The sequence below is a fragment of the Aythya fuligula genome, chromosome W (genome assembly GCF_009819795.1).
Source record: "Aythya fuligula isolate bAytFul2 chromosome W, bAytFul2.pri, whole genome shotgun sequence".
Classification (NCBI taxonomy): domain Eukaryota; kingdom Metazoa; phylum Chordata; class Aves; order Anseriformes; family Anatidae; genus Aythya; species Aythya fuligula.
The window spans coordinates 16,704,932-16,718,602 of NC_045594.1; positions in this window are offsets into that span (position 1 = coordinate 16,704,932).

Here is a 13,671-nt window from a genome sequence, read left to right on the forward strand (position 1 = left end):
CCCTGGAACTGAGGGCCTGGGCCTCTCTTTCAATCCTCGGGAGGTCTGTTTGGGTGGAGGCATCTGCCCAGGGAGGTTGCAGCCCCCCCATCTGGGTTTCAGCTGCAGATTGGCAGGTTCGGCGGGTGGACACCATTTCTTCAGTAGAAGGCCCTTCCTCTGCTGATCCCACAACACAAAAATGACTGACCCTCCTTGACCTGCCATGAAAACTGCCATGCCATGCCCTGTTTGCCCACCCTGTTCGCTGCGCTCCTGCTCCTAGGATTAGTTTTGACCACAGAAATTAATTTTATCAGTTAATTTCATTCTATGAACACTTAAATGCATATAACAGTATTTTTTTTTAACCTACTGTACTTCTTTCCACTGCTTTTTAGCATTGATTTGCATGGTTTGGATAGGTTTTATATATCTATTGATAGACCTCACATATGTATGATAGTTGGGAGAGAAAAAAAAATTATAATATGCAGAAGCTATAGGAGTCGAAGATCAGGGTTGCAATTCATACTGAGATTTTATTTGTAAAATCTCTCATTGGTAGATATATAATTCTGTAGACCCAGTGTTGTTAGGTTTATGTATATGAGATACATGATAACATGTATATATATATTATGTATATACATATTGTGTATATCATATACATGATAAACAGATTATTATATACACTAATTTATGTATGTACTCATGGGTGCCATGGAATATGGCATATTTTAATGACATAGAAATAAACTTCCAAATGTCATTTTTTAGCCTGCAGGTTTTCCTTTCTAAACCAGACTCCAGAGTGTAATTTAAGAATCAAAAAATTCACTGTTTGTCATGGTTCCGCTCGAGTGGGCAGCCGAGCTCCACCACAGCCGCTCTCTCACTCCCCCTCCTCAAAGAGGAATGGGGAGAAAATATGTGAAAAGGGCTCAAAGGTTGAGATAAGGATGAGAAAATCACGCAGTAATTATTGTAACGGGCAAAACAGACTCAGCATAAGGAGATAGTAAGATTTATTGCTCATTACTAACAAGCTAGAGAAAGTGAGAAACAAGGGAAAGAAACCAAAAGCACCTTCCCCCCCATCCACCCTCTTCCACCTCCTCCCCCCGAGCGGCGCAGGGGAACGGGGGAATGGGGGTTATGGTCAGTCTACAGCACTTCTTCTCTGCCGCTCCTTCTCGGTCACTCTCGTCCCCTGTGCTGTGGGGTCCCACCCACGGGATGCAGTCCTTGATGAACTGATCCAGCGTGGGCTTCCCACAGGCAGCAGCTCTTCCAGAACTGCTCCAGATATGGGTCTGTACCACGGGGTCCATCCCTCAGGAGAAAACTGCTCCAACCTGGCTCCCCTACGGACAGCAGCTCCTGCCAGGTCACCTGCTCCTGCGTGGTCTCCTCTCCACGGGCTACAGGTCTGGCCCGGAATCTGCTCCAGCAGGGGTCTTCCACAGGCGGCAGCTTCCATCGGTGCAGGTCCACCTGCTCCACCGTGGTCTCCTCCACAGGCTGCAGCATGGAACCCTGCTCCACCGTGGTACTCCATGGGCTGCAGGGGGACATCCTGCTTCACCATGGTCCTCACCACAGGCCGCAGGGGACTTCTGCTCCGGCACCTGGAGCACTTCTCCCCCTCCTTCTTCACTGACCTTGGTGCCTGCAAGGCTGTTCCTCACTGCTCTCACTCTCCCAGCTGCTGTGTGGAGCAGCATTTTTTTTTCCCTGTCTTAAATATGCTCTCACAGAGGTGCAAAACAACATCGCTTATTGGCTCAGCTCTGGAAAACAATGGGGTCCTTACCAAACATGGGGCAGCTTCTAGATCCTTCTCACAGAAACCACCCCTATGGCCCCCTGCTACCAAAACCTTGCCATGTAAACCCACTACACCGTTAACTTCCTGTGTATTGAATGCTTTTGAAATCTTGAGTTTGTGCATATATGTATTTCTTTACAAGTCAAGTCTGAGATAAGGTATAAAATTAAGCAATACTCATGGTTAAATAAATTTTTTTGGGCTTTTAGACCTTGAGTATAGAATACAAAGTTACTGTTATAATTGTTTTATAATACGGGAATAATTTATATAGCATTTTCTGCAATTCAGGACCTCGATACGCGTAGCGGTTGTTTGGGAGGACAGACATCTTCATAACGAGAGCACATCTCTCTTCTTCCCCTTTCCCACCTTTTTTTGCTGAGTGTGACATCATATGGTATGGAATATCCCTTTGGTTGGTTTCAGTCAGCTGCCCTGGTGATATCCCCTCCCCACTTCTTGCTCACCCCCAGCCTACTGGCTGTGAAGGGGTTTGGAGGGAGTCTTGATGCTGTGCCAGCATTGCTCAGCAATAGACAAAACAGTGGTGTTATACCAATGCTATTCTAGCATAGAGCACAGCACTATATGGGCCACTGTGGGGAAAGTTAACGCCATCCCAGACAGACCCAGTACAGCTATTAGGAATAATTTCTTCCCTGAAGGGGTAGTCAAGTACTGGAACAGGCTGCCCAGAGAAGTACTTGAGTACATACCTGGAGGTCTTCAGAAAACATGTAGATGTCATGCTTAGTGACATGGTTTAATGGTGGACTTGGCAGTTGTCACGTTAAGGGATGTAGCTGATTAACTGTTATGGGTCTGGTTGGATTCAGGGTACTGAACTATCACGGTCACGGATTCACCAACAACGTAACACGCCCTTACTCTAGAGATTTCTAAGTTTCCACAGAGACACCTGGTATAACCAAGTGTTCAAATCTTACCCCATGGAGTCCCGATGGGGGGGGGGGGGGTGGGGAAGAGAAGCTCAGACTGTTGACTGATCCCAGAAGTCAGAAGGTCGCTCGTGATGGTATCTTCCCTAACATCCCCTTTCTCTTAAGCCAGTTTATATTATTTTCTATCTTTTAGGTGGAGCTTTAGTGATCTAGTCAAACATATCTTGGTTATGATTGGTAAAAAGTTTTCTTACTTTTATTTAAAGGTATAGGCTCCAAGAAATTCAGAGTGCATGCTCCGTGAGGGGTGGTCGCACCTTGGAGGCAGGTAGCTTTTTGAGTAGAGGTGTGTTTTGGTATTATAATGATATTATAATGAGCAAAAGTACACTAGAGTACAGCTTTTTGTCAAAAACATGACAGGTCCTTGGCTCAGGATAGCAAATGTGCAGCTTATCGTTCTCTGTGTGCAGAAGAACAATTGCATCCCCACCTGGTCACAGAGCCTAGCTGCGGTGTCTCCACTCTGCTCTACGCTCCGTACTGTCAGCACACCAGGTTCCCCCAGTGTGATTAACATCTAAGGTTGGCGGCCTAGGGAATGCTTAGGTAGTGCAGTTACACTCCACCCTGGAAGCTTCTACAATGCTGTACATTTTCTTTAAAATGTGAATATTAGTTTAATTTTTCTAGTTACTTTAGGCAATTACTCCACAGCAGTGCTAGGATAAAGGTTGGACCAGATGATCTTAGAGGTCTTTTCCAACCTGAATGATTCTATGATTCTATTCATCAAACATTTTTTCTTTCCTAGCAATTAAAAATAATTTATTACTTAAGTGTCTTCCCATAAAAGAAAGTTACACGTTATATTCTGATTTATATGACTGTCCAGTTGGAGAATTATTTCTTTTTGTTTCTTTAAGAACTATGCTAATGATTTCTTCATAGATGTTATAAATGACTGAGTCCCAAATAGGGTTACCATCAAAGTTTACAATTTATTAAAGGAAAAGAGGTAAGCAAACAGCGCTGGGTGCACTGGGTGTCTCTGCTCCACCAAGCCACACACCAGTTACATCAGGTGGCTGTTTTTTTATGCTCCTAGGCTAATACATATTCATCACCACTTTTGGAAAAGGCAGGATTATTATAATTAGTTTCCCGGGACCTGAACCATCCCACGGATGCATGCATATCAGTCTCTGGTGGTCCCTCTGGGAGTCGCTCATACTGAAGGCACGTAGTCTTCCTCCCAGGCTTTGTCCTTCGGTCGTTCTTCAGCTTCCCCCCCTCTCATTTAGTAGTCTCTAGGCCAGATGTCGGAAAGTTGTGTCTTGTGCAATAGTCAGCAGTTATCTCAAAAAACTCCCCCCTATTCTCTTATCTCCCAGACCCGAGTCTCAAGGTTTACCCTTCAAACCCTCTATCGACACGAACTGCTAGACCATTCTTTTGCAAGATGCAAGAGCTATATACACTAACCACTCTGTTTCTCTTGGACTTGTGGTTATTTATACAAGGGAATGTGAGACAGAAGGTCACATTTCATTATGAGGCCCTAGCATTGTTCCATATTGACACAAATCAGATGAACATATTTCACATAGATGTAACTCTTCAAGAATGACTTACTATGCTACCAACCTAACTATACATAATTAAATTATATATACATATATATATATTTAACAATATTTATTTTTGTTACCTATAAGTAGGTAACAAAGCATCTGTGTCCTTTTATACCTTGGAATCGTATGAACTCATGGTTAAGACTGCTACATACCTGTGAGCTGGGTAGCTCCCCTTTTGAATTGTGACATCACATAAGGTGAAATTCCCTAGAGGTACACATCAGGCTTCCTCATACTTATGCATTACCCACCAAGAGCACCCAAGTCCTTGAACAAAAACAATCCGTGTAAATTTACCATTGTCGTGGTTTAACCCGGCCGGCAGCTAAACACCACGCAGCCGTTAGCTCACCCTCCCCCCTCCCTCTCTGGGACGGGGGAGAGAAATGGAAAGTGAAGCCTGTGAGTTGAGATAAAGACAGTTTAATAAGACAGGAAAATAATAATAACAATAATAATAATAACAATAACAATAATAATAATAACAATAATAATAATACAATGGTGATAATAGGAAAGTAATAAAAATATGTACAAACAAGTGATGCACAATGCAATTGCTCACCACCTGCTGACCGATGCCCAGCCTAACCCCGAGCAGTCCGGCCCCCTCCCCCCGGCTAGCCACCCCTATATATTGTTTAGCATTATGTCAGATGGTATGGAATACCCCTTTGGCTAGTTTGGGTCACCTGTCCTGGGTCTGTCCCCTCCCAGCTCTTACTGCACCCCCAGCCTGCCCGTTGGCAGGACAGAGCGAAAGGCTGAGATGTCCTTGGCTTGGTATAAGCATTGCTCTGCAACAATTAAAACATCGGGGTGTTATCAGCACTCTTCTCATCCTAAGCCAAAACACAGCATTCCACCAGCTACTAGGAAGAAAATTAATTCTGTTCTAACTGAAACCAGGACAGATTATTATTTTTTATTTGCAGCAAGTATCTAATAGCCATAACACCAATAACATTTAGTATGCGTCTCTTAGTGCCTTCAATTACTTATCTGGAATCCCTGAAGTTACTTCTTTAACTTCCAGTCACTCTGCTTTGGCTTTGCTACTTGAGGCAAATGAAAGAGGAAGACATTGGGAACACAATTAGTTACTAAGGACTGGTCGCAGCTCTTGTAGCAAATAGCATTACTTCCCTATTTTAATCTGAGCACATATCTATGAATATAGACACGTTGATTTAATATAGGCACGCTTGCTGGGGCCTGCCTTGTTAACTGTAATTGAATGTCTTAAAACCCCTTAACTTGTTGTTTGGTACCTACATTCATTCAACATCAGGTGCTAGAGTCCAAGAAGATACCATTCAGTAGTCAACATAGTGCACAGGCAGAAGACAGACTACGAATCCTAAGAAGGTTTTTAGTTTAAAGTCTTTCTTGATATCTGTGGTACAATTGCCTAAAGTACCTAGGAAAATAAAACTAACATTCACATTTTAAAGAAAATGTACAGCATTAAAGACACTTTCAGGGCAGGGCATAGCTGCATTACCTGAGCGTTCCCTAGGCTTCCAACCTTAGATGCTATTGTGCTGCGGGAACCTGGTGTGCTAGCTCTAAGGAACAGTACGGAGTGTAGAGTGGAGCGGAGACACGATGGCTAGGCCCTGTGACCAGGTGGGGACTCGATTGTTCTTGTGCACACCGAGACCGATAAGCCGCACTTTTTGCTACCCTGAGCCAAGGACCTGTCATGTTTTGACAAATGCTGTACCCTAGTGTACTTTTGCTCATTATAATATCATTATAATACCAAAACACACCTCCACCCCAAAAGCTACCCCCCTCCAAGGTGCGACCACCCTTCACTGAGCATGCGCTCTGAATTTCTCAGAGCCTATTGCTTTAAACGGAGACAGGAGAACTTTTCACCAATCATAACTAAGATATACTTGACTAGAGTCCCTCAAGCTCCACCTAAAAGATAGAAAATCATATAAATTGGCCTAAGAGAGGGAGGATGTCAGGGGAGATACCATGCTGTGGGAATACACCACCCTGAGGACCTCCTGACTCCTGGGATCAGTTGATGGGCTGAGCGTCCCCACCCTCCTTGGGATGCCTTTGGGTGAGATTTCAACACTTGGTTATACTGTGTGTCTCTGCGGAAACTTAGAAATCTCTATAGAGTCTTTGTGCCTTTTAATGTGTTAATTTCCAGGCACCTGTGTCACCTGTGTATTTCATGCATGCTAGCTTGCTTTTGCAGACAGTAACTATCACCGGCAATCCAAAGAACCTGTGTACCTGTTGCTGTAATAAATCGTGCATTGTTCCTAGCCGTGATAGTTCTCACTGAACGCGACTAGAGTAAGGGTGGTTATATGTTATTGGTGAATCCGTGACCGTGGTAATTTAGTGCTCTGAGTCTGACCGGACCCCTAACAGTTAGTGCGTTATTAGTGAATCTGACCGGACTCCTAACGGTTAATGCGTTATTGGTGAATCTGTGATTGTGGTAGCTCAGTACCCTGAATCCGACCAGGTCCATAGTGGTTAATCGGCTACACCCCTTAGCACGACAATATCCTTGGTTAATAAGGAAAACAAAACATCCCCATCCAAAAGCAGCTAACTTCCACAATTGGAATAACAGCAGCAAAATTCCCAGATTTCAACCAACTCTGATAAAGCAATTACTGAATTGACTCTTACTGTGAGCTAAGAAATCCTTTCTTGGAAGAAGCATCATCAAGCATCATCAACTATCTTTCAAAGAAAATATAATAAAAGTTTTGGAAAACATCACTTAACCTTTTCCTCTCGAGGTCTTCATTTTTACAGATAAAGTAAATGGGTTGCTTCAGTTGTTAAGAAAGAATTCCAGAAATAAGTAACAGACATGTATTCCTCCCCAGTTTAAGTTACTTTGTTGAATAATAGTTTATTAAGGATTGAATTAATCTTTAGTTTTCTAATATTGTTGCACAATGCCTAGAATAGTTTGTGGTGTTTTTTTTGGTAGTTTCTGTCCCTACTGAAATATTTCCTCACTTCAAGAGTACTCTTTTATTGAAGTAGATTACTAAAGAGGGGACTGTGCAGATTAACTGTACCTAGAAGACATTAGACTTGTATTGAGAGGCCTTGTATAGAAGACACCTTAGCAACTTCACATCAAGAACAAAGATTACAGGATTTTTAATTTTTATTTTTAAGCACCATATCAAAGAACACTTCAACAATTAGATAAATTCTTAGGTTTGTGCCTTCCCTAGTAGTTATTATCTCTACTTTCATTTCTTTTATCTTTAAATACATTGTGCAGAGCGATTAAGAGAGCCCAAATTTCACGTTAATGAAGAAACTAAGCAACACTGTAAGCATCATTACCTTGTTTGAAGAACCAGGCAGATGAAAAATAGACTAGCAAGCTGAACTCCGCGTTTCTTGTGATCCTCTTACTTCCTAACAGAAAAGATTTAGGAAATAGAACAAACTACTTAAGGCATGGCAAGGACCAAATCTTCCAAAGTGTTTTCCATTTCAACATAGGCTTGAGTAAGCCACATCTGTGACACAGGAAGAACAGGAAACAGGAAATATCTGAGAACAATTTGGAACAGTAAAAAGAGATGGAAAACACAATTTGAAACAACAAAGGAATAGCTAGAAAAGGGTCAGCAGGAATAGAGGGAAATTCAAACTTGTAGGTTATGTTGTAACAGACACTGTTCCTCATCCTCTGCACCAGACTTTCCCAAAGAGCTGCATGTCACTAACAGAAAGTGACTGCTTTGGCAGCTGAGTTCAGCGGGGGTAAAGGCAAGGCACTGCAGCTAGAGAAGCACTACTGAACAAAGAGAATCAGAGAGAACTGAAAAATTAATCCCACGAATGGACAGAGATGACAGATTTTGAATGGGCATACAGTTTAGATAGCCAGCAGACATTTCTAGACTAAACATCTATAATCTACAACTGCAGGGAGACGAATACTGATGTAAATAATTCTTTCCAGTTCTTTGTTTCCTAATTAAATGAATCTATACTTGATTAAGCCACCTGTGTAACAATTATCTTGCTGTGAAAGCTCTGGACCAGTTTTCCTTATCTAGTTTCTCATCATCTTGATGCTGTTTGTTTCCAATTAAGACAATTTAAATAAACCCTGAAATGAAAGGTATGCTGCTTTTTAAATATAACATTATGGTTACTGTGTATAACTATAAATATCTCTCAGACTTATGATAGTAATATTCTTCAAGTCTGAGGTCTGGATCCTCATAAATCACTTCCCGTACGGCTAATTCCCTCAGGTACTGGATTCCCTTCTCCATAGTGGTCCACTTGCCTGGTAGACATAAAAGTTCTTCCTTGAAGGGATACCTTTCCCTCACAGCTGAGAGGAGACGCCTCCAGAGGCTGTTAGATTGTGCTCCAACTGCAATTGCTTTGTCAATGCCTGCGTCTCTAGCAAGGGATCCCAGCCACCTGGCTTCCCTGCCATCTAATTCCACACAATTGGCTCCAGTGTCCCAGCATTGGAGCAGCCAGGTGACAAGCTGCTCACCTATACAACGACCAAAATTTTTCGCACATCTTGTAACTCACGCTCGTATAGGCTTCGGGTAGTTACTGTTGATTTTTCGGCATCCTCATCTTCCTCCTCCTGAATCCTTGATGGCCCAGCATCGTCGTCATCTCCGTCGTCTCTATACCTAGATTTGGCAGAAGACTCCCTGCGTTCTAAACGACCTGAATCTCTATACCATATTTTCACCTTCTCTACAGGGGCAGCTTGCACTGCTACAGCTCTTTTCTCTGACCCCGTTACAGGGTCTGCCACAGGGGTTGGAATACCCTCTGCAGGGTCAACTTGCACTGCTACAGCTCTTTTCTCTGACCCAGCCACAGGAGCTGGAGCGGCTGCAGGAGCTGGAGCAGCTGCAGGAACCGGAGCTGGAGCGGCTGCAGGAGCTGGAGTTGGAGCGGCTGCAGGAGCTGGGACTGGAGTGGCTGCAGGAGCTGGAACTGGAGCGGCTGCAGGAGCTGGGACTGGAGCGGCTGCAGGAGCTGGAACTGGAGCGGCTGCAGGAGCTGGGACTGGAGCGGCTGCAGAGTCCACCGTAGGGGTCACAGTGGCCGTTGGATCTGTCACAGGGCTTGGAGTGGCCGCAGGGTCTGTCACTAAGTTGATAGTGTCAATGGCAGCTCGATAGGCATGAGCCAGGCCCCAGCACGTTACAATGATTTGTGTCACTTTGGAACTGCCAGAATCATGACACCTTTTTCTCAAGCATTCTGCCAGTTTTTGAGGATTTTGCAGTTGTTCAGGGGTGAATTTCCAAAACACTGGGGGTGCTAACTGCTCTAGATGCCTGCCCATATCCTCCCATACTCCCTGCCACCCACAACTATACTGCCTCCAGGCAGATCTCCGGATGAGCTTCCTAAGTAGTTGTTTAACTTTAAGCAGAATCTGAAGTGCATTCAGGAGGCAGAACAACAAGACTATGCTGGTCTGAGTATCCCAAGAATATTCAATATCTTGGAGAGCTATTGTAACAAGCTCGGAGGATAAGAGGGTGGTGAAGGAGGAAGGCAGAGTGATGCAGGAGGATACAGGGGTGGTGAAGGAGAAAGGGAGAGTAATCAAGTAAGAAAAAATATCTTCCCCTTTCCCCTCCACAGATTGACTCCCTAATGGAAAAAAACAATAGGTATAATTGCTAATAGTTTCCAAGATACAGTTTCCAAAGTACAGAGTCGACGATGTTACTGAGTACAAATACCAAGTTAGAGTCATGACCAGATATCTCATCGTCTCATAAGCAATTGCTACAACACTCAGTACCATAATGATCTGAAACCAGGGCCCGGAGAGGATAAACAACATGACAGAGAGCAAATACGGAAAATAATGTACTATAATACTCAATTTGGAAAACAGGCGCAGCAGAGTTGAGATTAAAGCAATCAGCATTATGACAAGTGACTATTAAGCAGGTCTAATATTTACACCAATTTTAGTTTAACTCACTCTGGTCAGATCTGCCGTTATCTCAACCTTTCGTACCCCACGTTGGGAGCCAAAAAGACTGTCGTGGTTTAACCCGGCCGGCAGCTAAACACCACGCAGCCGTTAGCTCACCCTCCCCCCTCCCTCTCTGGGACAGGGGAGAGAAATGGAAAGTGAAGCCCGTGAGTTGAGATAAAGACAGTTTAATAAGACAGGAAAATAATAATAACAAAATAATAATAATAACAATAATAATAATAATAATACAATTGTGATAATAGGAAAGTAATAAAAATATGTACAAACAAGTGATGCACAATGCAATTGCTCACCACCTGCTGACTGATGCCCAGCCTAACCCCGAGCAGTCCGGCCCCCTCCCCCCGGCTAGCCACCCCTATATATTGTTTAGCATTATGTCAGATGGTATGGAATACCCCTTTGGCTAGTTTGGGTCACCTGTCCTGGGTCTGTCCCCTCCCAGCTCTTACTGCACCCCCAGCCTGCCCGTTGGCAGGACAGAGCGAAAGGCTGAGATGTCCTTGGCTTGGTATAAGCATTGCTCTGCAACAATTAAAACATCGGGGTGTTATCAGCACTCTTCTCATCCTAAGCCAAAACACAGCATTCCACCAGCTACTAGGAAGAAAATTAATTCTGTTCTAACTGAAACCAGGACAACCATATAAACCCAATACAGCCTAATTGGGAATGAGTGGCAAAAGCACCCTATTGTGACTGACCCTTAGGTTCCATGCGTACTTGACACAGACTACCTGAGGAGAGATTGTTTCAATGAGAAAAGAAAGAAAATAATCCAAATCCTTTTGAAAGCTGTTTTTACCATTAAACAGAGTAAGGTCAAGGGACCTGCACAGGAGATCCAGTTTTTAGGAATAAAATGGCAAGATGGATGTCATCAGATCCCAATGGATGTGATCAACAAAAATAAAAATAATATTAAAAAAAAAAAGGCAAGAAAAAATGTCTCCACCAACTAGCAAAAAGTAAACACAATCTTTACTAGGTGTCATGGGATTTTGGAGGATGTACATTCCAAATTACAGTCTGATTATAAGCCCACTCTATCCAGTGACACGGAAGCAGAACGATTTCAAATGGGTCCCTGAGCAACAACAAGCCTTTGAACAAATTAAATGGGAGATGGTTCAAGCAGTAGCCCTTGGGCCAATTCGAGCAGGCCAAGAGGTAAAACGTGCTCTATGCCAAAGCCAGGGATAATAGCCCCACCTGGAGCCTCTGGAAGAAAGAGACATAGACTCGAATTTGACACCTAGGGTTTTGGAGTTGGGGATACAGAGGATCCAAGGCCTTCTATAGACCAACTGAAAAACAGTTGCTGGCAACATATGAAGGGTTTTGAAATGCTTTAAAAGTGGTTGATACTGGAGTACAGCTCCTCTTCCTAACCTTTCCTGACTCCTCTTCTTGACCCTGAAAGATATTAGATGTGTTACAAATTACCATTATACTAAATCATGTTGAAGTTATCCTAATAATAACATATACAATGTGAAAAACAAATAAAGTCCAAATGACTGCATAAAAGTATTATTTGAAGGAAAAAGGAACCCAAAAGATGAAATCTAAGAATGAAGTTCAAAGCTCAAGGTATGTAGTTATTATCAAATTATTTAGCATTCCTTTAAAAATGATTTTTCTTTGTATTCATTTTTAGGGAATAGATTTAGAAATAGCATTAACTTGCTTTGACTTGCTATGAGTATAAGCACACAGATTCATGTTTATATACACTAAAACATATATATACACATAAGAAGACTGTAAGTATCCTACTTCAGCAAGGAGAGCAGGAGATATAAGATCTTTGCTAATCTCGCCTAAGATCCCATTGTCAACAGCCTTTCCAACAACAAAAGCTGGATCTGCTTGTGTCCTTGAATGACTGCTGTTGCCGCTGCCTCAGACCATGCCAGAATGAAACACAAAGGTAAAGGGAAATCATCTCTTGTCAGTAAACTTCCTTGTGAAATAGTGGTCCTGCAGCAGGCCAAGTGCTCAGGACATATTTGCTCCATCCAAGGACAGGTAGAGTAATCTTGCTTCCCGGGATGAAGCTGCTGTAGTACTTGCCTTGCTCTTACTTTTGCCCAGCTATCATCATTGCTGCCAGAAAACTGCAGCCTGAGGAGGAAGAGGCATTGAAACTGGTATTTCCATGCCTGAAAGTACCTTGAAAGGTCAGAAATGTCCTGTGTAATTTCTGAAAATAATAAAATAAAACATGGCCCAAATCATTGGTATCTAGAGTCATGCAAACCATGTCACAACAGATGATACTATTTATGATATTTAACCAAGTTTTTAAAGGACAAGTTAGAATCATAGAATCATAGAATCATAGAATATCCTGAGTTGGAAGGGACCCTTAAGGATCATCAAGTCCAACTCTTGACACCGCACAGGTCTACCCAAAAGTTCAGACCATGTGCCTAAGTTCACAGTCCAATCTCTTCTTAAATTCAGACAGGCTCGGTGCAGTGACCACTTCCCTGGGGAGCCTGTTCCAGTGTGCAACCACCCTCTCTGTGAAGAACCCCCTCCTGATGTCAAGCCTAAATTTCCCCTGCCTCAGCTTAACCCCGTTCCCGCGGGTCCTGTCACTAGTGTTAATGGAGAAAAGGTCTCCTGCCTCTTGACAACCCCTTACGAGGAAGTTGTAGACTGTGATGAGGTCCCCCCTCAGCCTCCTCTTCTCCAGGCTGAACAGGCCCAGTGACCTCAGCCGTTCCTCGTACGTCTTCCCCTCAAGGCCTTTCACCATCTTCGTAGCCCTCCTCTGGACACTTTCCAACAGTTTCATGTCCTTTTTATACTGTGGTGCCCAGAACTGCACACAGTACTCGAGGTGAGGCCGCACCAGCGCAGAGTAGAGCGGGACAATCACCTCCCTTGACCTACTAGCGATGCCGTGCTTGATGCACCCCAAGTTCATGTGTTTTTCAGAACATATATCTGAAAGAAGTTTTATTATTCTTTTTTTCACTTGTTCTTGCTGTGCTCTTACCAAAATGAATCCACAGACATAAATTCAGAAAAGTACATTCCCAGCCTCAGTGCAGATTAGTGAACAATTTCAAGTGCAGATGCTTCCCAGGTCCAATAGAAAGGTTTCTGTAAGGAAGAAGTGTGGCCAGGAAAAAAACCATATTTGTAGTCATGGTCAGGGTAAGCATTGAGGAGCAGGAATATTACAGTCTGTATGATCACACTAGATCTTCAACCAGACCAACATCTCAGAATCATAGAATCATCTAGGTTGGAAAAAACTTTCAAGATCAGCACATCCAAACAATGACCTGA